Source organism: Megalopta genalis, chromosome 7 (genome assembly GCF_051020955.1).
Source record: "Megalopta genalis isolate 19385.01 chromosome 7, iyMegGena1_principal, whole genome shotgun sequence".
NCBI classification, from domain to species: Eukaryota; Metazoa; Arthropoda; class Insecta; order Hymenoptera; family Halictidae; genus Megalopta; species Megalopta genalis.
In genome coordinates, this window is record NC_135019.1 from 919,244 (window position 1) to 946,910 (window position 27,667).

A 27,667-nucleotide genomic window follows, 5' to 3' on the forward strand; every position below is an offset into this window, starting at 1 on the left:
CCGGACTGTTAGTATTGGGTCATCGCACAAGTCCCGCCGTTTGTTCTCGCAGAAACGTCCCGTTCCGTTTGCTCCGGCTCTTTGCGAGACCTTCGAAAATTGCTATTATTTATTTGTTCATTCGATAAATTCGTACGGGAAATTACCTGTTTAATTAGTTGTAAAATCAAAGCTGTAAAATCAGAGATTTAGAACGAATCAGTGCAAGATTAAATAGAAAATAGTAGGATAACCGAAATTAAATCGCTTAAATTGAACATCCAAATTATTTTCGTTTGCTCCGGGTCTTTGCGAGACCTTCGAAAATTGCTATTATTTATTTGTTGATTCGTTAAATTCCTACATGAAATTACCCGTTCAATTAGTTGTAAAATCAGAGATTTAGAACGAATAAGTGCAAGATTAAATAGAAAATCTGTAATAATATAACCGAAATTAAATCGCTTAAATTGAACATCCAGTTACTTTCGTTGACGGGAAAGCTAGGAAAAAAATGATAAAGCTGTATTTAAATGATTTCGAATTGTTTGTTCAACCCTCGACTGTTATCGCCGGTCTATGAGACCGCTACTAATTACTTGTTCATCTGTGGCGATGACATAATAGCAAGAAAAATTGCAAAAACAAAGGAACGCTTTTAATGCGCTTGCTTTATTCTATTCTGTCGAACTGTCCAAGTTGGACTCCTTCGTTATTGATGCTCAAAGTAAGAACAATTACGTAACCCATTACAGATGATAGCGGTTAGGCAAGTTTTAATAGGTGTACCAGTCAAGGGTCACGGAACACCAATTCAGAAGTCTGGCCAACTCGTGTCGAAGGAAGGCGGCACAGGCATGATTATCATTGGCAATAAATCATTTTTAAATCGTCGTTATATACGAGGAATTTACAAACGCGCGAGAGCTTTGCAATGTTGTCTAAATATAAAAAATAATAAAAAGTAGAGGACCCAGATGGAAGCCGGATGAGACAATTATTCTAAATATACTGCTTGACTCGTCGAATCCGAAACAACGAGGTACAGTAACGTCTCTCCAATTGACGCTCAGATTGTCCACAGAAATGGACAGTTTGGGAAGAGGAGATACGATTATTCTTGCAGCTCGTTCTTATAATTGTTGACAATCGGTAACTATAAAAACGAGTTGCAAGGCTCGAATAATAATGTCTCCTCATCCCAAATTGTTCACTTTTGTTTCTAAGCTGAGCGTCAATTAGGGAGACATTACTGCACGTCGCACGCTATAGTAAATTCTCTCTAATTCACTCTCAGCTTGTACACAAAAATGGACGATTATTCGAGCCTTGTGGCTCGTTTTCATAGCAACCTATTGTAAACAATAAAAACCAGACGCAAGGTTCGAACAATCGTACCTCTTCTTCCCAAATTGTCCATTTTTCTGCACAATCCGAGCGTCAATTAGGAAGACATTGTCGTATTTTCGGCGCGAGTACAGTCGGCCGAGGAGAAAATTCGTCGAAACGTCGACAGCACCGGTTGACCCGTTCGTGGAAATTTCGCTTCGGAGGGATTTGCGAGGTGCGTTCGGATAACGGGTGCATCGTTCGATGCACTTATCGGATCTCGGCGGAGTTGCCGGCGTGGCTCGGTGCATCGACAACGGGTCGCGTGCAGACGGTATCATCGACGCCGCTACAATTACGCTCTCGAGATCTGCGGCACTCGCGTACCCTCGAATCGCGCTGCAGCAAGCTGCAGCGAGCTGCAGCGAGCTGCCGTGCAGTGCGCCGACCGATCGGATAACGGTGCACGGCGGCCGCGCGTTTGTCGGTCTTTCTTCAAAGGGGCCCGAATCCGAGCACGGCTCGTCGACGACGCGTCGCTTCGTCGTCGTCGTCGTCGCTTCGTCGTCGCGGCTCCTCCGCGCCGGGGATCCGCTCGCGGAATTCGGAAGAGTTTGTTCGCGAGGATATTTGTTATTCGGTCCGTCGTCGTCGTCGCGCTGAAATCCGCCAAGGATTCTCTCCAGGGGCTCGCGAACTTCCACGCAGCTCGTCGACGGTGTATCGTTGCGTGGAAATAGGATCGTTGATGAAATTTCTGCAAGTTCGCTCAAGATATCGGCTGCTCGTGCGGCTGGAATCGCGCGGACACTGATTGGATAACAGGTGTGTGTGTGTACCTGTCGTGTCCTACTTCGGGACGCGCGCGACGAGACAATTTTGCCTCGTCCGAGCATAATCTCGACCCGATGACAAGTGAAACGACTGCTGTGGACACATTCGAACTTCCCCCGGGATTCACCAAGTTATAGATTCCACCGAGTTATGCGGTTGCCCGTTTCGTTGGCCGAGCTTCGAAAATTGTCTGCCCGGTGTTTGCTGTTTCCGCGACTGAAATTTCGTACGAATTCGTCGAACGTGCAAGCTGCCAAACTCGTTCCCGCGTTACCAGACGCTTCATTAATTAACTTCGGGTTCGTTGGCGATGCTTTCCTCCGAAAAGACACGGTTCTTGAAGTTTCGACACGGTGTTTGTTTGCAGCTTCTGCAATTTAACGCGGGAACGCGACAACGAGCGCGTATCTCGTACAGACATTTTAGCAGGTTTATCGCTCGGCTGCGGTTGTTCGTGTATTCCCATAAGAAGCGGCCAATCGTCGGTGCTCGTTCCGAAGTCTCTACAACTATTTACGCGGTGCTTGTTCTTTCTGCAATTAAAAAGCTCCGAGAAGCCAACAACAAGTATCTCCTGCAGCCGTTTCAGCTTCAACGATCGTTTCGTACGTTTTCCCGCGAGAAGAGACAATCGTTGTCTTCGATTCTCAAGTTTCCACGACCGTTTATACGGTGTTTGTTCTTTCTGAAATTAAAAATCTCCAATAACCCGATGGTAAATATCTTCTATAGCCGCGTTCGTCGACCGGATCTCGTTTTCCACATTTTCCCGTGAAAAGAGAGGCAAGCGTTGACCGACTCCAAGGTTTCCACGGGAATTTGCAAGGTGTTAGGTCCGACTTCGGACCTAAAATCCTGCGAGACCCGATCGAATAGCAAGTGTGCGCGAGCTTCTGTATAGCCGGTTTAGCCTTCGCGGGTCCGTAGAATACGCGGACATTCGGCGGGCAAGCTGGCCATTCCCAGAATTTCTCAAGATTTTTAAAGGCATTACGTATTCGTTGCACGCCGACGCGCTATCCCCCGGCTCGATACCTCTCCAGACAAATTTTCGCGAGCTCTCCGCCCGGAATCCGTTCACCCGTTCAGTCTTCTTTCTCCTCGAACCTCGCAGCTCCGCCCGCGCCTGTATTTTATCTTTTTCTTCTTTAATGCATACGTTACGGGAACTTCGAGATCGCTCGATCCATTCTCGGCCAGCGTCTTTGTTACAACACCCTTAGGTCCCCGGCCGATCCATCGTTCTCCCGGGCTTCGAGCATCTCTTCTTTAACCCCTATCGTGACGATTACATTGTCAAAGAAACGCGCGTGTAGAGACAATGTATTGGGTTGGCAACTAAGTAATTGCCGATTTCAGTTATAGATGTCTCTCACTCCCATTTTTATGATATCCGTAAATGTTATATTATAAAATTATTATTATTATTATTATGTTATTTTTATTATCCGTGAATGTTAGCAACTGGACAAATTGAATGCAGCGGTCAAGGAAAAGCGACCAGAATTGGTCAATCGTAAAGCTGTCATTTTCCAGCAGGACAATGCTAGGCCGCACACGTCTTTGTCCACTCGGCAAAAATTGATGGATATTGCTTGGGAATCGATGTTACACCCACCATATAGCTCTGATCTCGCGCCATCGGATTACCACTTATTTCGATCCCTGGACAACTCTCTTCGTGGTTAAACTTTGAATGACGATAATGCTGTAAAATCTCACTTAACTCAGTTTTTGGCCGAAAAGGATCAGACTTTCTACGAGCGTGGAATTTTCAAGTTGTCAGAGAGATGGCAAAAGGCCATCGAACAAAATGGAAAATACATTACAGATTAAACTTCGTTCCAAGTAAAAAAAATTTTTTATTTCATTGAACAAATCGGCAATTACTTAGTTGCTAACCCTATAGTTGTTAGCGGAACGCTATGCGAGGCGTTATCGCGAAATAAAACTAAAATATTTCTGCTTTTATTTCGTATATATATTCGTGTAAATGGGGACCCTTTGCACTCGAAGCTATTTTAATTATATTTTAAACATATTTTCTCGTCTACGGTGTTTCTATTTTATACGATTTATTGCAATTTATGCACAAGAAAGCCTATTGGCAAGCACAAAACTTGCAATTTTGGAAACTTTTCAACTTTTCTTTTGATGGAGAATTTTGATATACCGCGCTTTTGTTCCATGGAAAAAGGCTGTATTTTATTCTTGAATAAATAAGTGTTACAGCTTACAATCCCATGTAAACGATAAATATCAATGAAACGATTTTTTGTCTTTGCTTTCACATTGTCATATTCAATTCTCTTCGATTATATTCGAGCGCGAGAAATTACAGCAGCATAAAATACAACGCCGCACGAGTTATCCCGAGTGTGCACAGTTTGGCCTGTTTAGCGCGCTCGAATTAACTCGCGCGTACAAGCTGAGGGGTTAAGAGGTTAAACATCATCCGTTTCGAAAAATGTTTCGCGTTCTCCGACGATTCTCCTCGACGGTCGCGACGAACCGAGAGAGCCCTCCATCTCGATGGCCACATTCTTATCCATCGAGGAATGTATTTTTAACAAGGCCTGTGCCTGTGTCTCTGTCGCCGCGGCCGTGATTAAGAGGGGACAGAGGCTCCTTTTCAGCTCCGGGACATACACGGGGAAGTTCTTTTAATTGTACGTTGTTCGAAGCCCGGGTTCGCGAGAGCGATTCGTTCACGTTCGATTTCACCCGCGTGTCTCCTTTTCACCCTGGCTCTTTCGCTGGCGCGCGCGCGCGCCCCAAACAATTGTTTACCCGTTCCTCGAACTCGAATCAGCCTATCAGCCCGCTCGGCTCCGCTCCGCTCCGCTCGCCGGAGTATAGACGTTCGTAATGCGCGCATCCATTCGATCGATATCGAGGAACCGCTTGTTTCTGCTCATTACCATTTTAAGTGCTTCGCCCCCCCCCCGGCCACCCGCCGGCACTCGTTAGTGCGTTCGGTATTGTCAGGAGCGCGACACCACCGAGCCGGAGACACAAAAACCGATGACGTTTAATCCCACGGTACATCGAACCGGCCGAATCCTTCGATTCGATCGCCGAACGATCGAACCCTTTGACTCGGACCGAGGCCGGCGCGGCCTCGCCCGTGGCCGCCCGGCGATCCGCTTAATTTCGCGATCCTAAACGCCTGCTGCGATCTCCATAATTAAATGAACGTCGGGGAGCTATCGGATTTTTCCCGGCGCATTCCTTTTCGACGCGCGACGATCCTCTCTCTCTCCTCGAGGCGCTTCCTCTTCCTTTTGCGCTCTCGAGAAATTTATTCGATCGTTCCGAACGGAAGGAACAAAGTGGCAAAGGAGCGAAAGACTTTGTAGCAATTTGTAAAACACTGCGGGGCGTATAACAATTGGCGCGACACGTTGGATCTCCTTGCCGAAGAATCGTGGACGGAATCGTGCCTCGAGATCGACGACGTTCGCCGGGGCAGAATTTTGCGACGCTTCCTAAATATCGATCGTCGATCCAAATTGCAGGCTGCAGCAGCCTCCGAGAAGGTTAATTTCGAGCCGCTCGACTAATATTTGCACCGCCGATTGCCTGGGCCTTCGCCGCTCGGTCCAGCCCCCGGGCGATTCCCATTTTATTTGACGCTGGCGCGGTCCGTAATTCTTCTTCTCTTTCTCGTACATTCCTTCTCCTCGTTCGTTACCGTCTCGATAAAATATAGTAAACAGGTTGTTACGGGGTTCGATCGGCGGACAAACGGAACCTAGGAAAATGCGGATGATCAAATATCGCTCCGGCGAGGAGCGGAGAACGCCGGCCGACGAGACGCTTCTTTCGCCGATAGTTTCTCGCTCGTTCGACCAAGACGATTTCAAACGCGAACATTCGACGACGCTGCTCGACGGAGCGGGTAGAACGATGGAAAAACTGGTTGAAAAAACTTCTGAGGGCTGAGTTACACTCTGGTCTGTGGAATGATAAAATATAATCGGAGCGGGTAGGATGATGAAAAAACTGGTTGAAAAAACTTCTCAGGGCTAAGTTACACTGGTCTGTGGAATGATAAAATATAATGACTAATGATAAAATGTATAATTTACTCCAGGGTCATCTTGTTAACCAGATAGCCGTGGCGTCGCCTTTTCAGAGCGTGCACTTACATCTGTCGCGAGAATCAAGCGGCGACGAGTTTACTCGTCAAGCTCAGAGTCGCTGTTAAAAAGACGGTTTTATTTTATAAAATTTGTATTACGAAAACGCAGGACAAATCAAATACTTGTATTAAAAGTATTAAGAAATAGTTAGAAGTTCAAATTGCTGCTGCAGAGTGGTATTCGACAGAGCGTCTTATTTTTATAACAAAATGTTATATTGTTTTTCGGGTAGGATCGGCTACAAGATACTGTAAACATCTTGAAATTTGGAAATATGTTCTTGTTTTCGCTAAAATTACAATTTAACACTAGATTTGCGGAATCCGACAAAATGGCGGGTCACTAATTCTTTTAATTTACGATTATTCGTGTCGTAAAGATACATTTACGAGTTATTTATTCGATTTATATGTTACTTACGGCAAACGTTACAATAACGCTTGTTCAAAAACAGAATAAATGTCTTATCGTTACTTTTATAAACTAATATAGCTGTTATAATAATACAATTGTTTTTTGTGCTCCATAAATCTAGCGTTAATTAGCATTATATATTCTACACCGTCGAAATGATGTGCAAAAGCTAGTTCGCTCGATCGTCGTTCGGATGTTAGGCAAGTTACGATTCAATGAACGTGGATTTAATGAACTTCTCTGTGACGAGTATACTCGTCGTGACGCAAAATACTGCCACTTCTCCATGACTAGTATACTCGTCGTGACACAAAATAGTGCAACTTCTCCATGACGAATATACTCGTCGTCGCATAAAATTCTGTCAATTCTCCATGACGAGTATACTCGTCGTGACACAAAATAGTGCAACTTCTCCATGACGAGTATACTCGTCGTGACATCAAATTCTGCCAATTCTCCGTGACGGATATACTCGTCGTGACAAAAAATACTGTCACTCTTCCACGATCGCTGCAGAGACGATTTCCGAACGGTTCCACGCATGGTCGTCCAAGGTCACCAAAATTTCACCTTGCCCGTAACGATATCCCCCGCGATCAACTGATACCAACTACCGATATTCCACGCAACGTTGCACATTCATAGAACGTTTACGTTCGCCTAGCTCGCCGCTCGTTGCGGTAACGCCGTTCTGTAAACGCAACAGCGCTGGAATTGGAGGAGACCACACATTTGTCAGGCGTTCCGTTGAATTGTAGCATTTAATTAAATATACCCAGCGATGACAAAGCGTTTCCGTGATTCAATCGTCTTGAGCGACCTTGAAGATCCTCGCGCAGCAGTACCGTTCCGAAATCTTCTCGGTCGCATTGCTATCTATCGCGTCGCAATAAATATTATATAATATAAATATTATTATATTCCATTATATAATATATAATATATATAATAATATAATATAATAATATATATAATATATATAATAATACATATCCATAAATATTATTATATTCCATTAAAAAGAAAAACCATCCATAACCTTGTACTCTCGTCGAAAAAACGACCCTGGAAAAAATTCTACTTTATTTGATTAAACCTGTCCCCCCCGGAACAGAGTGTAACCTCTTCCTGAAAAGTTTTTTCATAGGAGCACACGTGACGGAGATATAAAAGGCGGGCGAAGTTTTCGCCCCATCCTGTAACATACAGAAAAATCCTGATCATTCGAACGTCATGCTCCGGATACCGCGATTGCTACCGACGAGCAACAGCGTCGTCGGGCGTGTCGCAATAAATGATCGTATACGGGGAGCCATTATCCCGCGGAAACAGGCAACAATTAGTGCGACGAATCCCCGGTGGCAAAGGCGGCCGTTGTTCGGCTCCGTAAAACTGGACCCGCGGAATCGTTCGGTTTAGGGTAGTTAAACAGCTGGCGGAGTTATGTCCGGGACCATTTTCCGGAGAGCGAACGAGGTTCGGGACGAAACGATCCGGACGAATTCGAGAGTCGTGTAACGCGGCTCTTCTTCGGATCATTGGTTCCGGGAAACAGAAAGGCTGTCCCCGGGTTTATCCGTTTTATTCGGTCCCCTCGCAGGATCCGTGGACCTTTTCCCGAATTGGAGGGAAATCTCCGAGACCTTGGTCGTTCGTTCCCGTTTCTGTTCCCGTTCGCCCGTTCCACGGGAGTCGATTGGTTCCTCGGAGGTGCAGCCTCTCTATCGACGAGCCCTGTCCGCCTCCGAATGGCCGTGTTTCCTGTATTTCCTGCGAACTGCGAGCGAACCGACCCACGTCGAAACGCTATCTCCGCCGCGATCGTAACCGTGTATCGAGGATAATTGAAGAACCCGGATCGGTGCACCGAAACTCCTTCCTCCGCCGAGAAAATTGTCCGCTTCGTTTCGTCCGCGATACCGCGATTTCCCACCGTTTCCGGATTTCTGGAATTTTATCGTTTCGCAGGCGGCCGGCACGAATTCTCGACCGCAAAACGTACAGGGTGTCCTGAAAATGTCTCGCAATCCGAAAGCAGGGGATTCCTGAGGTGATTCGAAGCAACTTTCTCCTTAGCGAAAATGCAATCCGCGGCTTCGTTTACGAGTTATCAACGAAAAACAGTGACCAATCGGAGGCGAGATCATTTGGCGCGAGACGGCCGAGCCAATGAGCGGAACCGGGCTCCGTGCGCTCGTTGGCTGGGCCGCCGCGCACCAGCCGAGCTCGCCTCTCATTGGTCAGTGTTTTTGGTTAATAACTCGTGAACGAAGCCTCGGAGAACATTTTCGCAAAGGAAAAAGTTGCTTCGAATGACCTCGGGAACTTCCCATTTCCGGATTGCGAGACATTTTCGGGACACTCTGTAGAATCGGTCGACGCGCTAGAAACGTGTCTCATTTTTGGAAAACGCTGCCGTGCTTTTTTCGACGACTTTTCGGTAGATATCTCGGACTCTCTCGGTCACTGCGCGATTCGTCGAGTGCACAGGAATAATCGCGAATTCGAGCAAAATGTAGAACGCGTTCGCGCCGCTTTTGGAAATTATTCGGGAATTTTTCGACAACTTTTCGGATAGATCTGCTGCTTTTAGGTCGCCGTGTAATCCAAGGAATGTGGAATAGTAATCGCGAATTCGCGCGAAATTTGAGATACCGGAGGCTGGTAAAATGCTTGGAAAGATGGAACGAACGAGTTTTCCCCTTTTTCCCCTTTTTTGTTACGGAATCTTTCGAAAGCTTTCGGACAGCTCCGCGACTTTATGGGTCACCGTATAATTCTTCGAACGTAGGACGGACTCGATGGAATGGAACGTAGACCATGGATTCGAACGGAATTTAGACCGCGAGCGGCGCACGCCCGTGAATTGCACTAATCGCGGGGAAAAAATATATTTGGAAAGTATTACGGACGGATTTTCGGAAAGCTTTTAGGCAGCTTCGCGACTTCACCGGTTACTGTATAATTCATCGCACGGAGAACAGTGATCACGAGTTCAAACAAAATTCGGAATACGCGCGGCGTACGCTCGAAAATTGCGCTAATGATTTCGCATTTGGTTACTGAGTAGCATCGCAATTTTCTTGGTCACTGCATAATTCGTTGGACGCGGAGAATAATTACATTTGTCTATATTATTGATTAGAACCCATACCGAATCCATTTACAACAACGACTATTAATATTCTAGGGGGTGAAATAAATTATTTGAATTAATATTGCAACAGCGTAGCCGGTTCGCGGTGCGCTCGCGCGCGAATTAATCTAAAACACCTTAATGTTTTTGAAAGCCCGCGATGTCCGCTGCTGTGCATAATTTGAAAGCGGCGGTTAGAATTTAAGAGAGTCGTTGTACGAGAGAAATAATACAGTCTCGTCGTAGATCACGGGGAATGCTGAATAATTTGTTGAACGAAACAAAGTGGCGGAAGAGGCGATTAATTCCCCGCGAATTCGAGCACGATCGCGAACCAAAGACGGCATAATCAGCGCGTTACGGTTTAATTAGCCGTGAACGTGTCATCGATTCCTCTTCTTTCTTTTTTTTTGTCGGTACGGATGCGCAGGTAAGAGTAAAAGTTTGACGAATTTTTGCAAACTCGACGGGTTAAGTACAGTTGAAATTGAATTAATTGGACGCTCGGAGACTGATCCAATCGGGCCGAGTAAAGCAGAGGCTTGAAATTTAATTGGCAAAGGGACTCCGAACCAGTTCCCGCAATTTAATTTGTTGCTTTTGCCTTTCGCGGCGCTGTTGTCCTACGCGAGGGCGTAACACGAATTTATTTAATAATTAACGATGATTTTCGAGTATCCGCCGGCGCGCGGAACTCAAAACGTTTTTCAACCACTAATTATTGCCGCGATGCATTATGAATGTTGTCTGTTAATCGACGTACACCGCATCATAACGTTTTCATTCGTTGCAACTTTGTTCCGAGCAAATTGCATTTCGACACAAATTAATAATTTTGCGATTCGATGGTAATCGTTGCGTTCGAACAGGTTCTTAACGGTTGATAACTTTCGTTCGACCATAATTTTTCTGTAAATTTTATTGTAAATCTTCTGTTGCGATTTTTATGGTAGTGCTTTTTAAGCGAACCGAAAATTTGTATATATTTGCGATAAAGACACGTCGATCGACAGAAAACGTTTAAAGAATTTTCAAATACCGTTGTGGGATTTTGAACTCGATAAAAAACGATCAAGATCAAAAATAGAAAGTCTATGTAACTCGAGCTTGTCGCAATTAATGCGGACAAATTTTATTTCGCATAAAAGTCTGCAGTCTAATTCGTGAGTTAAAATCACGATGTCGTAGGATCAGTGACCGAGGAAGTTCGTTGAAACTATTTTCATCGACCTTTCGAATATATGTATCTATTTTCATCGAACTGATGTCATAATCGCGACAGGAAGAGCTGAAAAGTGAATCGAGAAAAATTGATTAACCCTTCTGTGGTGTTTTAAATAACCCAGACTGTGCGACAAGCTTATGTAACTTGTTTACATACCACCTTATTGGAGTAAACTTTATTGGATTCTCGAAATAAATCTTTACATTTTAATAAAATGAGTAAATAAATAAATAAATAAAATCTTGTATATTCTATTTTGATACAATTCGTTTTGTAAAATGAAATCCAGTATCGTATCCTTTCATGGAACATCTTTAAAAAAAAACATTTCAATATACAGTAATGTCTTCCTTATTGACGCTCAGATTGTCCAAAAAAATGGACAATTTAGGAAGAGGAGATACGATTATTCGAGCCATGCAGCTAGTTTTTATAGCTATCGACAATTCGTGACTATAATAATGAACCGCAAGGATCGAATAATCGTATCTCCTTTTCCCAAATTGTCCATTTTTGTGGACAATCGGAGCCTCAATTATAGAGACATTATTGTAGTGAAGTTTCCAAAAATGCGAACGCATTTCGTTAGTTTCTATTAACATCGTAGGAGGGTTAAATTTAAAAAATAATTTAGAATTTTCAAAGGTGTTTTCCAACCCTTCCGATAGCAACGATTTTGATAAAAAAATTGCGAAGAGAACGGACAAGCAAGCTAAGAGATAAACAGAGGTCCTAAAACGAATGCGTCGCGTCTAGGGTCGAAACGTCGATCTCGTAGAACAGGTTAGGTTTAATTGCTCATTAAATAAATGCCGCGGTGGGAATGCAGCGTCGGCGACTCTAATTTATAGGTAGGAGGATCCCCGGAGTCTCTGGGCGACCATTACGGTATTAATCCGTCAGGGATCGAGGCGATATATCTCTCCGTGGGATCTTTGGCAGCGGCCGCTTGGCAAAGCCGGGGGCCGAATGAATTTTTCGAATGGCCGGGGACGCGATCGGGCCAGAAATCGCGTATTTCATTTTCGCACTCCGCCGGGTCCCACGAATATTGCCGCGAAACGTGTAACGAACGACAGATGGAATTTAGCCGGGCTCGACGGGTATAAATATTGCCTCGAAAATTCCGGATATCTGGGCGCGCGTATCGGCGGATATCTCGGATGCCAGATGAAATAAAGTTGATAAGCACGCGTAAAACGCGCCGCGACACCGGGGCTTTTTCCGCTGATTTTTATTCATTACGAGCCGTGGCCGTTCGCGGCCGCGCGCCAAACAGAGACGGCCGCCGCAACGAGAGTCCGCGCCGCGGCCGAAAAGCCCATTTCCCCCCCGACAGAATTCCGCAACTTTCGCGCGGGCTGCCCGGCAACGTTCATTAAATAGTTAAACGAATGACCATTGAATAATTGACGATCAACGATTATCGGACCGCGGATCATTATGCAAATTCTCATTTTCGCGCGTTAAAGCGGCTCGCGCGCGCGGTCCACGCGCTCGCTCGCTTTCCCCGGACAAAGATGCGACCTCGTGCTCGAAAATTCGACGCGTTACCGCTAACGACGCGACCGCGAGACGCTGAATATTAAGAATAACTCGACGCGAGCTTAACTCGAAAATAGTCGATTTCGCGAGCCGGTCGCGTCGTTCCGCGTTCCATCGGATATCGTTCAGAAGTCGGGCGTGAATAAAATCGATTATTCATCGGGCTCGATGGATTTCGTCGGTACCGCGACCTCCAAAGTCGCTCGGTTTTCCGCCAGAAGCTCGCAGGAATGGATTTAAATGTGAAATTCCCGGGAGCAAAGGGGTTTCCTTATTCCTTCGCGCCTCTGTCTCGAGGAAGTCGGATCCGGGGTTTGCACAAAGAGCACTTCTTCCGAAACGAGCGGGTCTTCCCAATTTTGTTCAGCTAACAATAATCTAGCAACACTGAGCCAACAATCATCAAGACAGGACGTGTCGAATCGTCGAATCGTCGAGGCTACTAGAAATCATGAATTCGTTTATTATACTTTCGTTATAACTAGCAGTTCTTTTTACTAGCAGCTCTTTTTATATTTATAATATATATCTATTATATATTATAAATATATAATATATAATATATATAAATTTATTAATTTATATATATTTATAATTTATATATTATATATTATATATAACACTCGCTTGTGTGCACAGTAACCGACGCATCGAGCGAAAAATAGGTTCGATCACTGTGCACCGTAAATAAATTCCTGAAATTGAAATTAGAAACAAGAATTCAAGTAAATAATCACCGTTTCGTTTTTCCGTAATCTTAATACGTTTTACCAATACAATCAACGTTGCGACATCTTACCTAAAACGATTTATTTAACCGACCACTAGTCTTCGGTATTTTCTTAAGAATTTTCACAAGCTTCGCAGACAATTTCGTGAATGCAGTATCAAAAAATTTAAATAACGTTCACTGTATTTCAAAAACTTGCGTCTTCTATACGTTTCGTTTCACCAAATAAATAATCGATTGAATTTAATTAAAACCATTTGATGGTACAACGTCTTATACGATAAATACGATGCTAATTACGCTGGAATATAAACAAAAAGCACGGTAATTGGTTAGCTGGCAGTAACTGTCTCCACTAGCCTAATGTACAGTTTCTAATAACCGACGAGATGTACAGCAGAATGCTCGCGCCGCGGTGTTATCCGACGATTACGAGCGGCGATTTATCTTTCGGCGGGATAATGCACAGTTAATGAAGCGGTTCCGCGCGTCCGATTGTTTCGGCGCCGCCCTTATCGTTCTCTAATCAAGAACTTTGTTAGAAAGCGAGAGACCCCGGCGAAAGTTCCCGTCCCGTCCTTGTCTCCGCCTGGTCGTTGATACGAGTCCGCCTAAGAGAGTAAGGCGCGCCGCCGATCGATTCGAAAGTGGGCTCGAAACTGCCGGCGATAAATTCCATCGAAATGGAGATACATTCGGAGTTGTCCAGGGATTACTCGCGTCGATTTATCTCGGAACCGCGAGGATCCACGGCCACGCGGCCGCTCCAAGTGTCCGATTAATTCTGCCGCAACCGCGGCCGTAACTTCGTCTTTCGCCCATCTCCGAGGAGATTCCTCGAAAAATTCACTTTCCTTCATTGGATCGCAATACCCGGGGTGTTTATGCGATCCCCGAGGATGGATCTCCCCGAGCGGACGCAGCTGCTGACGGTGATATCCGAGGATTACCCCCGTCTTATCAGTCAACCGAAAGTGGCATCCGCTGTCCGATTGATCTTGTACCCTGAAACTCTATTTCTGCGTTTCGAAAGGATCGAGAACAGAACTTCCTTTTATTTCGACTATTCTCCGGACTCCTGTTCCCTTCGAAAAGTTATTTAAGCCGGGTCCGTGCCACTTCGCGAACAATGAGTACCTCGACGATGTTTACATCGACGATGTACGATCAGAATATCTGCTTTCATCGACGTTCTGTCGTGGTCGATCACGGAAATGTATTATGTATTGTAATATATAATGTAAAATGTATAATATATAATGTAATGGTGTCCCATAATTATCTTAACCCTTAGCGGACGAGAGACGACTCTCGGTCGCCACGGCGTTTCGCGCGACAGGACGAATGGCGAGTGAGAGAGGCGACAATCGGTGTTTATGTTAGATTTCGTTATCTCCAACATTATCCAACGTACTGTTTTATGCGAAAGTCCCTGAAGTGGTGGAGCAAATTATTTTTCCGGGGACTGGAAATTTGTTTAATCGATTCGTACATTCTCTACAAACATGTAAAAAGTCAGAGAAACGAACGGCCAGTTACACGTTTAAACTTTCGCAAAATTTTGATCAACAAATCGAGAGAAGATATTCGTCAACCACGAGATAGATCTTCAAGTTCGACGTCCAACTCCGACGAAATTCGTCTAAACGGGAAACTGCATGTAATTGTTACTGGCACAAAGAAAGATTGCAAAGTTTGTTCCGGTCGAAACAAACCAGAGGGAAGACATGAGACGACCTGTTTCTGTGATACATGTCCAGATAAACCAAGAACGCATCTTGGTCAATGTTTTATAAACTATCACACCGAACGAAACTACAAATCATAATTTTTGTAAAATTATATTCATAAAAGCGTGAATATAGATAAACTAACGAAACATAACGTTTTTGTAAGATAATTTATATATGTAAGATCATTTTATTGTACCATATAAGACACTCGACATATTTGCAAACATCGCCTCGTCCTGCTACCTGACTCGGCCGAAAAAGTCGTCGTCCGCTAAGGGTTAACATCCGGAAAGAAGCGATTCCTCGCGTCATTCGAAGTAACTTCTTCTTTAGCGAAAATTTTCTCCGAGGCATCGTTAACGAGTTATCAACGGAAAACACGGACCAATCAGAAGCGAGCTCGACCGGCGCGAGGCGACCGAGCCAACGAGCGGTCGAAGCCCAGCTCATTGGCTCGGCCGCCTAGCGCTAGGCCTCGCCTCTCGCCTCTCATTGGTCACCGTTTTTCGTTAATAACTCGCAAACGAAGCTGCGGATTGCATTTTCGCTAAGGAAAAAGTTACTTCAAATGACCTCTGGAATTGTCTCTTCCCGGGTATTAACGTGATTATAAGACACGCTGTCCCGACGACATATTCGATCCTATTGTTGTGGATCATGTCATGGAATTTTGTCCATCGTTATGAATTATCCCGTATAATTATTTAATATAAACGTGACCGATGGAAGATAATCGATGCAACGTGTATACGTGTTTGAATGTACGATGTGAAAGAGACCAAATGCTGCAAATGGTTCATTCACTTGTCTTTGATATATTTTTTTTTATGTAAATACGTCCGTTCTGTTATCGATTTTCTGTTTATATTTTCACGCATTATATTATATTGAACGTCATTTGCATAAAAATCTGCATTCATTAAACCTTATCGGTAAATAAATATAATCATCGAGCATACAATGAAGCGTATATCGTATCGTATATTATAATGTATTGCGGAGTCCAATAATCGGCGAAAATAGAATGTCGATGAAAACTGTTCCCGGTGAAAGAAGACCGTCGATGAAAACATACGTATGTATATCGGTGAAACAGTGTCCATGTGCAGAACGCAATCGGACCAATCCAGTGAATTCTAGTGAATCGGATCCGTATAATTCAGCAATTCAATTTGCCAACTTATTTTTATTAACAACGAGGCATCCCAAAAAAATCGAGGAACAATGATCCGGATAAAGAAATGCTAACGTAAACGGCAAATAATCGTGCAAAATTCTTGAGTCGAGAACGAAGAACGCGCTTGCTTCATGAAGAAGTAAAAAAAAAAAACCTCCGGTATTATTATTATTATTATGATCATTTATTGAACGTTTCCGGGTCAAAAAACCCTTTGTATTCGCCGGATAAAGCGCCACTCCAAACATTTTTCAAAGCGTACAACACCCTGATTTCCCATTCAGTGCTCCCCGCAGGGAGGCTTTATTTCAAAAGCGTTTTCCTATCGAATGAAATATTTGAAAAGCTTTTACGTCGAATGGAATATTTTATATTCGTAGGGCGAGCTGCAGAAATACTATTTTAGAGCTTCGCGTTCGCCCGAATAAAATAGATTTTGTTATCGGATACGGACGCGCAGAAATACTGTTTTAGGGGAGGCTCGCGAATCGAATGAAATATTTTATTTTTTCGAAAGTCGTCCGCGCGCGCCGCGCCGGGCCGGGCCGGGCCGCACGGAACGGGGGAACGGATTATTCTCGATTTGAAATAGTGTGCAGCGATCCCCGAGAACGGTTATCGAGGGCGAGAACAACTAGCGGCGATAATTTCCATCGAAATGGAGATGCCGGGGGCTCGTTGAAACGCGGGGAATTCAATCTGGCTTTAAGATCGAGAATACGATATCGCGTGGGAAACATTAATGGACTACGGTGCCACGTTACATTTCGATCGATGCTATAATGCTGCCGGGCTACGGTGCTCGACGAACGTCCACACAAACTCGTTCTTATCTTTATGCATTATTAATCAGACCGTTCTAAACACGATAGAACAGTCGCAAACGTTTGCGAACGAGGTCCCTTCCAAGCGATAAGAATATTTCCCTCGAAGAGCTAGATTACATATCCAAGACCTGATTAACCTCTTGCCATTCTCTTCGCAGTTTCGCCGATTAGATTTTTCCGATTGCGATATTTTCTTGGACGAAAAATAATATTTGCGTTCGTCGTGTGCCGGTTCGACGTTTTTTATAGCAAAATTGCCGAAATAAATTTCGAATAAATTTCGAATAAATTTTTGATGCACTCGTTGCAATAAAAATTCAAGATGTTTAACTAAATTCGGTCTTATAATTCTTACAAGGCAACGCGTATCAGACGTCGTTAGTGCTCTCGGTAGGTATAGCGTTATTTTACGTTTATTTACTCAGTACTTAATGTTTAATTTCGCTGAATAGAGCCACCGAGGCAAATTGTGTGACTTTTTACTTTGGTAATTGTCCTTCGCCGCCACCTCTGCAACCCATCCGTTGCGCTATCGGCGCAGAGTTTCGAGGACCTCGTATCTAAACAGTGTCGTGCTTCCTCGATGTAATTCTTCTTAAAATTCCAGGGTTGATGAAAAAAAAAAGAAAGTAAAGAGAACAGTTTCTTCGCACTCTCCGTCGAACGCGTAAGCTCGTCCTCCGACTGTCGTCGAATCGAGCCAGGTGTTTTTCTACTGTCGTCTAAACGAGTCATCATAGTCTTTTCCTAGCGTCGTCTAACCGAGTCCTCCCTTCTTCTACTGTCATCGCGAACGTAGGCTCGAATAGCAAAACTTCACCGATATTTTCTTTCGAACGACTTCTTCGACGTTGCCTTTAATATTTCATATGTTAAGAATCGGATTTTTCTAATGCTTCTTTTCGCAAATAAATTGTGCTAATAAATTACTATGTATAATGAATGAGTATGGTCTAAAGCATGTCGTGTTTGCTATCGTTTTAATTGGAAAAATCTGACCAATGAATTAAAATAATTTTCTTGTTTAAAAAATTAGAAATAAAGAAAGTTAAGTCGTCGTTTTTATTCTGGCATTACAATGTATTCATAGTAATGTATATCGACATGCTTGTCGCTGCCTTTTCAAGTAGTTTCATTCTCTCTCTCTCTCTCTTTCTCCCCCTCTGTCTCTCTCTCGCTCTCTCTCGCTCTCTCTCTCTCTCTCTCTCTCTCTCTCTCTCTCTCTCTCTCACGAGGTGCTGGCATCTATAAAAGCGAAGCTTGCGAGACTCGAAGAACCACGACTACGATTCTCAAACTGGCTAATTACAATTCCGACCCAGCGACAGTTAGGCAGAAATCACTATACAATAATGTCTCTCTAATTGACGCTCAGATTGTACACAAAAGTGGACAATTTGGGAAGAGGAAACGCGATTATTCGAGCCTTGCAGCTCGTTTTTACAATCGTTGACAATTCGTGACTATAAAAACAAACCGCAAAGCTCGATTAATCGCGTCTCCTCTTCCCAAATTGTCCATTTTCGTGCGCAATCTAAGCGTCAATTAGAGAGACATTACTGTAATTCCTAAATCTAGACAAGCAATTACGTGATCTGTACGCGAGTGACACTGCAGTCGATGCGTTAAATAACCATACTTGCCGAGCGGTTCTCTCATGATTGTGGTGATCATTTAGTGGGTACGTTTATATATAGGACGAGGAGGAGTGTTAGGCTTAGGAGACCGTAGTTTTAAGACTTTGTATTAAAAGAGAAACGTTGGCGAAGGCCGGGTCAGATGAAAAAAAAAACCCTTGGCGACGGAGAGCCGGCGGATGCGATTGTCAGGTTTTTAGAAAAGGCAGGCATTGTGTCGAAGGAGCGTGTTTGGAGTGGACAGAGAGTGTTCGAGAGTCGTCGAGTGAGGAGCGTTGCAAGTTGTCAAATTAAGTGAAGTAGTTGTAATCCTAGTTGTAGGTACGGTACGCGATATTTCCTGTCTTCATCACGCATAGTCCTTTCCTAATCGATACAGATTCTATATTGATATATATTATATCTATATATATATATCGATCAATATTCTATATTGTATTGATAATATTCTATATTATATTGATTCTGTATTGTTTAAATATTGGGCAATTTCTACACTAATGAAAGCAAATTTTGACAACCTAATCGCAAAGCATTGGTCGATCGAATCGGCAAGAGAAATCCGTATCAAAATCGGCGGCGAGCTTCGCGGAAAACTTGCTCCGCTATTAGGAGAACGAGCAACTCGTGCGTGAAGCATTCGCGAGCGACGACGACGTTAGCATATTCAGCGGGCAAAAACGGGGCGAATCGAAGGGCGGTCGGACACGCTTCGAGGGGTGCTCGCCTAATCGGTGGAAACGGTAAATTCTTCTTTTTACAAGCGGCGGATAAGAACAAGCTCGGAACACGTAATGCTCGGGGCGCGAGCGGGTTTATCCAGAAATTTCTATCGTTCCGCGGCGTTGATTTAAATTTCTAATGACCGGTGGTCGAGGGAGTATCGCGCACGCGGTGAGATTGCATAACTAAAGGGGGCGTGTATGCGAGTAGCAATTCGCGCGCGGCGCGACGCGGCGCGGCGAGGAGCGTTGTTGCCGAGTCGCGGAATTTCCATGGCGAACGGTGAGACCGAATCGAAGAATTTTTGAGAAAAATCAATCTCGCTTGTAAATGTCAAAATATTCGCATGTATTCGCGGAATATGAAATTAGTAATTGAAACCTGTAAAAATCTTTAACGTTAATCGCTGTAACAAATATACCGATTCGCAGAATTACTGAAAATACTCGATTGAATTGAATTTTCTCCCTTATCTGCAAGAACTACGATTACTGTAATGTTTCTCTAATTGACGCCGAGATTGTCTACGAAAATGGACAATTTTGGAAGAGGAGATACGATTAATTTGAGTCTTGCGCCCTGTTTTTATAATTACCGATTCTCAATAACTATAAAAACGAGCATTCGCGTGTAATAAAAATCGGACGTTTCGTATACTAATAGTATATAATATATAATATATATAGTATATAATATATATAGTATATAATAATAGCTCGATTCGGAGTGACAGTAATGTCTCTCTAATTGACGCTCGGATTGTCTACAAAAATGGACAATTTGCGAAGAGAAGATACGATTATTCGAGCCTTGCGGCTCGTTTTTATAATTATTGACAATTCGTAACTATAAAAGCAAACTGCGAGGCTCGAATAATCGCATCTCCTCTTCCCAAATTGCCCATTTTTATTGACAATCAGAGCGTCAGTAAGGAAGACATTACTGTACTCGCATAATCGATAACTTTTCCAGTTTTCAAAAGGTTATCGCGCATTAAAAGGTGTACCCTCGATTTTGTGAGTAACCGTATATTCTGCACGAACTCGAAAAAATGTTGACTGGTCTCTTGTTTTAAATCCTTCTCCGTGTATGTACGGATATCTCTAACAAAAAAAGATGAGTCAGTGTAGCTGTTTGTCGCAGAAAAAGATTACAGTAGCAGTGTAATGCAACGCCTTCCGAACCAGTTGGCTGTTTTTTACGAGTATACTCGTATACTATGCTGTCACATTCTATTTCTACGTTTCTTTTATACAAGAATATATGTATAGTGTATATATATAGCGTCGAAAATAACATTTGTCCGGCGAAACGAGAGTCGATGTAAACATTTGTCGGTGATTTCAACGTGTCGGTATAGAAACGATGTCGGTGAAATATGGTGTCGCTGAAATCGTGTCGATGAAAATGGTGAAATAATTGTCGGTGATTTCAAGGTAACCCAGCATTTTATGTTACGACGTTTACACTCGTCAGAGAAACGGGTACACTCGTTAACAATCGCTTCTTAACGCTCGTTAACGGATAACAACGTATACCGAACGAAGGAGCTGATTTTTTAAACGTTCGAGTCCCAAGCGGCGCGATCGCGCTGTTCGGATCTTGTGTCGCGATCAAACTTTAGTGACGCGCGTACATCCTATAACTGCTTTTTTTTCATTTTCTTTTCTTTTTGTTTCGTTCGTCAATCTCGACGAGCGCTATCGCGCCGCTCGGTTCTCTTCGCGATCGATTAAGACAAGCGCTGTCACGCTCTTCGGCATTTTTCGACCGTGTTTTCTGAATAATGGGACTCAAACGGTTATAATAAGCAGATGGAAAGATTTATTCGATCGAATCGCTATCCATTTTCTAACGATTACGTCTGCACAGGTTACCGATCGATCGATAATATCGCAAGGCAGGTACAGTAATGTCTCCCTAATTGACGCTCTGCGTAGAAACAAAAGTGGACGATTTGGGACGAGGAGACATTATTATTCGAGCCTTGCAACTCGTTTTTATAGTTACCGATTGTCAACAATCATAAGAACGAGCTGCAAGGCTCGAATAATCGTATCTCCTCTTCCCCAAATTGTCCCTTTCAGTGGACAATCTGAGCGTCAGTAAGGGAGACATTGCTGTAATCGGTTCGAAATCGAACAACGATTTCTTAATTTTTGATTACAGCGGTCAGCGGCGGCGGCCGAAAGGGGGTCGGACAACGAGGGGGGGCAGAGAAAGTGGGAAGCGTAGGGAAAATAGAAAGAGGGGGGGAGCCATTCGATAAGGCGCTCACGAATTTCATGGTAACCGCGGCGTAACCGCCGCGCCACTGTGTGTTACGCCGCGCGAGACCACAGGGAGCAGTCGCGCGCTGAAACGGCCCCGACAATCGTTTAATCCCCCTTGAACAGCGCGCAGCGCTTTCGAATCTTTTGTTTTTCAAAGCTGATTATTCCAGCGAACTGTTCCCGGTCGAACGGCATCCCCCGGGAGAGAGAATGCCTTTGCATCGGATCCTCCTCATCTCCTCTCATCTCTTCCCCTCCACCCCCGCTCTCTTCTTCTACTCGTTCGCCTGCATTATTTCGCAGTCCGGTTATTCGGCTTCCGGTTAATTGTACCCCCGCACCCTCCCCGCTCCTCCGGATTAGTCACCCACTCGAACGAACGCGTTACACGAGGCCGGGCTTAAGCAGCAAGGGTAAAAGTATCCTCCAGCCTCCGGGTTACCGATCCGTGGCTACCGATCGCGACACCGTTCGACCGAATCTCGCGGAACGAATCGGGTTATATTTACCCGATAAGCATTCTACAGCGAGCCGTAATCGGTCTCGCGTAATTAGTAATTACGCTGCGCGGCGATCGCGTCCGGTTTTGGTTTTCTTTTTCGTTCGATCGACGCTCGTGTCCATTCGCTGTCCCGTTTAAAATGTGCCAACGTATGCAACACGAGTATTTCCCGTTCGATAGACGATTATATTGTCGTAATTACTAAGTTGAATTTTCATTGTTAACACTTTAACGGCCGCGCACGCAACATGTGTGCGATGCTTTAATAATTACGTAGACGATTGCTTTAGTAATTATCGTACAAAGGAAAAATATTAAATTTGCTGCATTAAATGTGTTATTATTGTCGTTATTTTTTCTTTTTGGTTCAAGTGTTTGTGTATTTACATAAGGTCTTTTTAAAATTAATTCTTCGAAAATATTGCCGCCCCCTGGCTTTAATAATTATCACACAAAGGAAAAATATTAAATTTGTTGTACTAAATGTGTTATTATTGTTATCATTTTTTTTGGTTTAAGTGTTTGTGTATTTACACAAGATCTTTTTAAAATTAATTCTTCGAAAATATTGCCGCCCCCTGGCGACGTTCGACCGCGCAGACTCGGGATTATTAAAGCGTTGACATAACGAATTTAGGAGCGACTGAAAACAATAATCGCAGTTTCACTATTGTCTTCGACATTTGTCGCGCTGAATCGCCGTCGTAACTATCGTGCCCCATGGGGAAACATTGAGGAATTTCGAGCTAGCCCAGCGAATTAGCTGCGGAATCTATTGCGACACGAGCAGCTTCTTGCCGGAGCAGCTCGTTTGTAGCGAGAACAAATATTTGAGCTTGGTTTCCGTGAGCTATTCTCGGCGCGATTATATTCCTACGGGCTAATTAGCCGGCATAGGACATTCTCTCGACGTTCCGTGAATTCGAGATCGCGCGATTTCACAGAGATCAATTTTTCCATCCTGCGCGATATCGATTTTACGCGATCGATTCCGCGCGTTCACCCACCGAGTGCCCGTGTCCCATATGTATAATATATTGAATAAAATGGAATTTTAAACCCCCGCGCTTCGAAACGGCCATCAATTTTCCCGAGAACCATCCCTTCTTCGGAAATGACAGGTCTCCGGTGAAGCGTGCGGCAACAGGGGCGCGAAAATAGTGGAGATTCTTTCCACCTCGAGACCACAATAGACGCTGATACATTTTTAGTGTGTGTCTTTTCCGACCTGTCCTTGTTTCCCGAACATCCGACCTATCCGAGTCCTCGTTCCGTTAACGATCCCCTCATGCTTCTATTGGGTTGGCAACTAAGTAATTGCCGATTTGTTCAATGAAATAAAAAATTCTTTTTTACTTGGAACGAAGTTTAATCTGTAATGTATTTTCCCATTTTGTTCGATGACCTTTTGCCATCTCTCTGACAACTTGAAAACTCCACGCTCGTAGAAAGTCTGATCCTTTTCGACCGAAAACTGAGTTAAGTGAGATTTTACAGCGTCATCGTCGTTAAAAGTTTTTCCACGAAGGGAGTTGTCCAGGGATCGAAATAAGTGGCGCGAGATCAGGGCTATATGGTGGGTGTAACATCAATTCCCAAGCAATATCCATGAATTTTTGCCGAGTGGACAAAGACGTGTGCGGCCTAGCATTGTCCTGCTGGAAAATGACAGCTTTACGATTGACCAATTCTGCTCGCTTTTCCTTGACCGCTGCATTCAATTTGTCCGGTTGCTAACATTTACGGATAATAAAAAATAACATAAAAATAATAATATTAATTTTATAATATAACGTTTACGGATATCATAAAAGTGGGAGTGAGAGACATCTATAACTGAAATCGGCAATTACTTAGTTGCCAACCCAATAACAAACTTATTCAGAATTCACCGGCGAAGGGTTAAAAACAGGCGCTCTTGTTCTTCGCGGCGTTCGAAAGCCGACTGATTAACGAGGAAATGAAAGGAGATATCGTGTAGAGATCGATGGGACAAGGACGAGTCCTCGTTCTGTTGACTATTGTCTCTTGCTTTTGGCAAACTTGTTTTGAATTTGCCGAGACAGCTTCGAAACGAGTGCAGTAAATTCTCCCCAATTCTTCCTTCAGCTTGTAAACAAAAATGGACAATTTGGGAAGAGGAGCTACGATTATTAGTCTCGCGATACATTTTTATAGTTGCACAATATTAACACTTTCACGACCGTGCTAGAAACCTCAAAAATTTTCACAAAATTAAAATATTTTATTCGATTAAACAAAAATTACGAAGCAAACTTATATGGCATCGATTACTTCTTCAGCATTCGTACCTCTTGCAAATATTAATCAAATTAAGCAATCATTTTTAATCTTTTATTAATCATCCATTCGGTCGTCAACCGACTGAATTTAACCCTTAGCACTCCGAACCATTACTCAGCGCCACTTTTCGGTAGAAACGGGCATTTACAGACCCTCGTATTATTTAGTATGATTTTGGAACTAACTAACATATTATAATGATATTGGACTTATGTGAATTTGGCTGAAATCGAGAAATTTGCAAAATAATCAATATTTTATTTTTTATAATTTTGTTATTGTCTGTTTTATAATTTTGTTTTGTTGTTGCAATCGCTATCTATGCGAACTCTTTCTCTCGTCGCCTTGTTGCTTGGACGATATCACTATCACTGCTATCAAAACGATAGACTAACTGTAGAAGTTTGGCTAAGTGTTAACAATTATGAAAACAAGATGCAAGGCTCGAATGAATTCGCAAATTGTCCATTTTTGTTTGCAAGCTGAAGGAAAATTAGAGAAAATTTGCTGTACATCCGTTCCACAATTCGCGTCGCACTTTCTTACGGAGTAAATAATAACGCTATTTACGCAGTAGTTTTTACACGCGATCCGACTGTACGCAGCCAGCAAATCCATATAAAGCTTTTAGCCAAAAAATTGTAAAGTGCCACTACAGACATTGATTCAAACATTTATCAAGCACTCAAATTTCGACGAAATTTGACGAAACGCTGCAGCAGCGAGTGTCGGCAAAATCGCAACTTCGCAACAAAAAATATTGCGAGAAAATCGTCCGAAAAAATTTAACATTAGCAACGAAAATAGCGTCGAACTTACAAATATTCCAAGCGAAAAAAACGACGAGTTTGCGCGAACACAAAAGAAAACGATCGTTTCAAATTACGATAGCAATCGTAACGTGCACCGAACAAAGTTTACATTTGCTTCCTGAAACGTCATGATTCTTTCGCCAAGCCGTGTTCTTTCTTTCGTAGTTACGGTACGATTTTCATTCGCGTGAAATAAGTTCACGTGGAACGGGCGATTCCCGTAAACCGTGGAACGAGCGTGCTCTTAGCCTTCGGCTTATTATCAAGATGATGAAAGGAGATATCGTATAGATCGATGGGACACGGTCGAGGGTTAAAATAGCAGGATAGCCAGCGGGACACTCTTTGCTCGGCGGAAGGCGGGCGAGGCTGTGCCGTTTAATCGCGAGGAACGCGTTTAATTTCCAGCGTTGATCGCGAGCGGGAAGGAACCTTTATTTTCCGTTGCCGCAAAGCAGTCGCCGGCTTTGAGGAGTTACATGGAAAATAATGGAAATAGGACGGGGGGTGGGTTTTAAGTGCCACGCAAGTCCCGGCCGCATATTTTCCTTTCATGAAGCCCTCTCGGCCGCATCCGTTCTCGGGTTTCCGGGTACAAGGCCACGGGCTTTCTTGCGCGGCAGATCAAAGCGGAGCGGAGCCGAGCCGAGCCGAGCCGCGCCGAGTCGCGTAATCCTTGATCGGGGGTGACATCAGAATTTCGGCTCTCTCCGTCTCCTGCTCCCTCTCTCTCTCTCTCTCTCTCTCTCTCTCTCTCTCTCTATCCTATCTCTCTCTCTCTCTCTCTCTCTCTCTCTCTCTCTCGCACATAAACACGCGCGCACATGCACGCATATGCACACGCGCGCAAACACGTTCTCTCTCTCTCTCTCTCTCTCTCTCTCGCTCTCTCGGCCGCGGGATTTATGTCCGGTTTACATCACCGGTGCCATTTAACGTGTCGCTACTGCGAGTGGCGCACTCGTAAATCGTTCTCTGCCGCATTCGCTTCCTCTATATTACAAGCATGTAAGTTCCACGCTGTCTGCTCCATTCGCAAGATGTTTCGGATCGCTATGAATACGAGAACCACACCATTCATAAATTACCGGCACTGTCCCGAATCAGGTTATCCCCGCAATTAGGCTGGACAAGAAGCTCGACAAGGAAACCGCAGAGCCTTTGGGCTCGACGACGATCTTGTCGAGAGTTTGTACGTTTATGTGTTGGCGACAGCTTATTTTTAATCCTAGAACGACCACCCGGGCTTGCCGGCGAACCGACGACATTTTTCATCGCACGTTCGCGAACGTGTAAATAAATACCGAAACATTGAGATTATATATTATATAATCTATAATATACTAATACTATATATACTATAATATACTACATAATACTATATATACTATAATATAGTATATAATACTATAATATACTAATACTTTATATACTATAATATACTATATAATACTATAGTTTTTAGCACAATTACACCGAAGATGCTATGTTTTTGTCGATGTTGACAATTGTTATTTGTAGCGAAAACGTGCTTAGCGCGTGTACCATTACGATTAAAACATTTTTTGCCCATTTTTATACTCGGCAACATAAAATTAATAAAATCGAACGCTTTCGCGAGGACGCGTAATCTTTTCCGCTCGAAATAAGACTTCCTTTATCTTAGACGCTTTGCTCCAAAAATGGGCCGGAGTTGCTGGTAGCGATATTTTTCAGAAAAACGCTGTTCAACTTTATTTTAGAACGTCCGAAGAATATTTACTCATTTTTAATATAATTTAATTATCGATCGAGCCGATTCCAGCGAAGATCAACGATAAAAAAATTCCGGCGAACTCGCGCAAAAGATTTTTTTTGTTTCGATAATTCCGTATCCGAACAGAATTCAACGGACGATTCGCGATGCTAATTTTATAATAAATCGCGTCAAAGAACACGAGGGATATATTTATTTAAGAATTGCGAAGAATATCGTTGATAGTAAATTTATCCATTTCGACGAGGATGCATTTGCTGCTTGGAAATTTCGGTCATGATTCACGATGTCGATGCACCGACCTCGCGCAATGTTACGTAGATACCATTACGATTAAAACATTTTTTGCCCATTTTTATACTTGGCAACATAAAGCGAATAAAATCGAACGCTTTCGCGAGGACGCGCAATCTTTTCCGCTCGAAATAAGACTTCCTTTATCTTAGGCGCTTTGCTTCAAAAATGTGTCGGAGTTGCTGGTAGGTAGTACGTACTCGAGAAACGCGTGGAGCGCTAAGGGTTAAGTTATGACGAGATCAGGGTGCACAGGCGCGCTTTTGTCCTTCAAGTTGCATCCCGATGG

The 27,667-nt window shown here is 43.6% G+C and overlaps 1 protein-coding gene across 4 annotated transcripts in view; it reads left to right on the forward strand.

Annotated features, from left to right (window-relative positions):
- The window catches only part of Oct-TyrR (Octopamine-Tyramine receptor), a 167,482-nt gene that overhangs the window by 114,747 nt on the left and 25,068 nt on the right, over positions 1-27,667 (forward strand). The window lies entirely within an intron of this gene.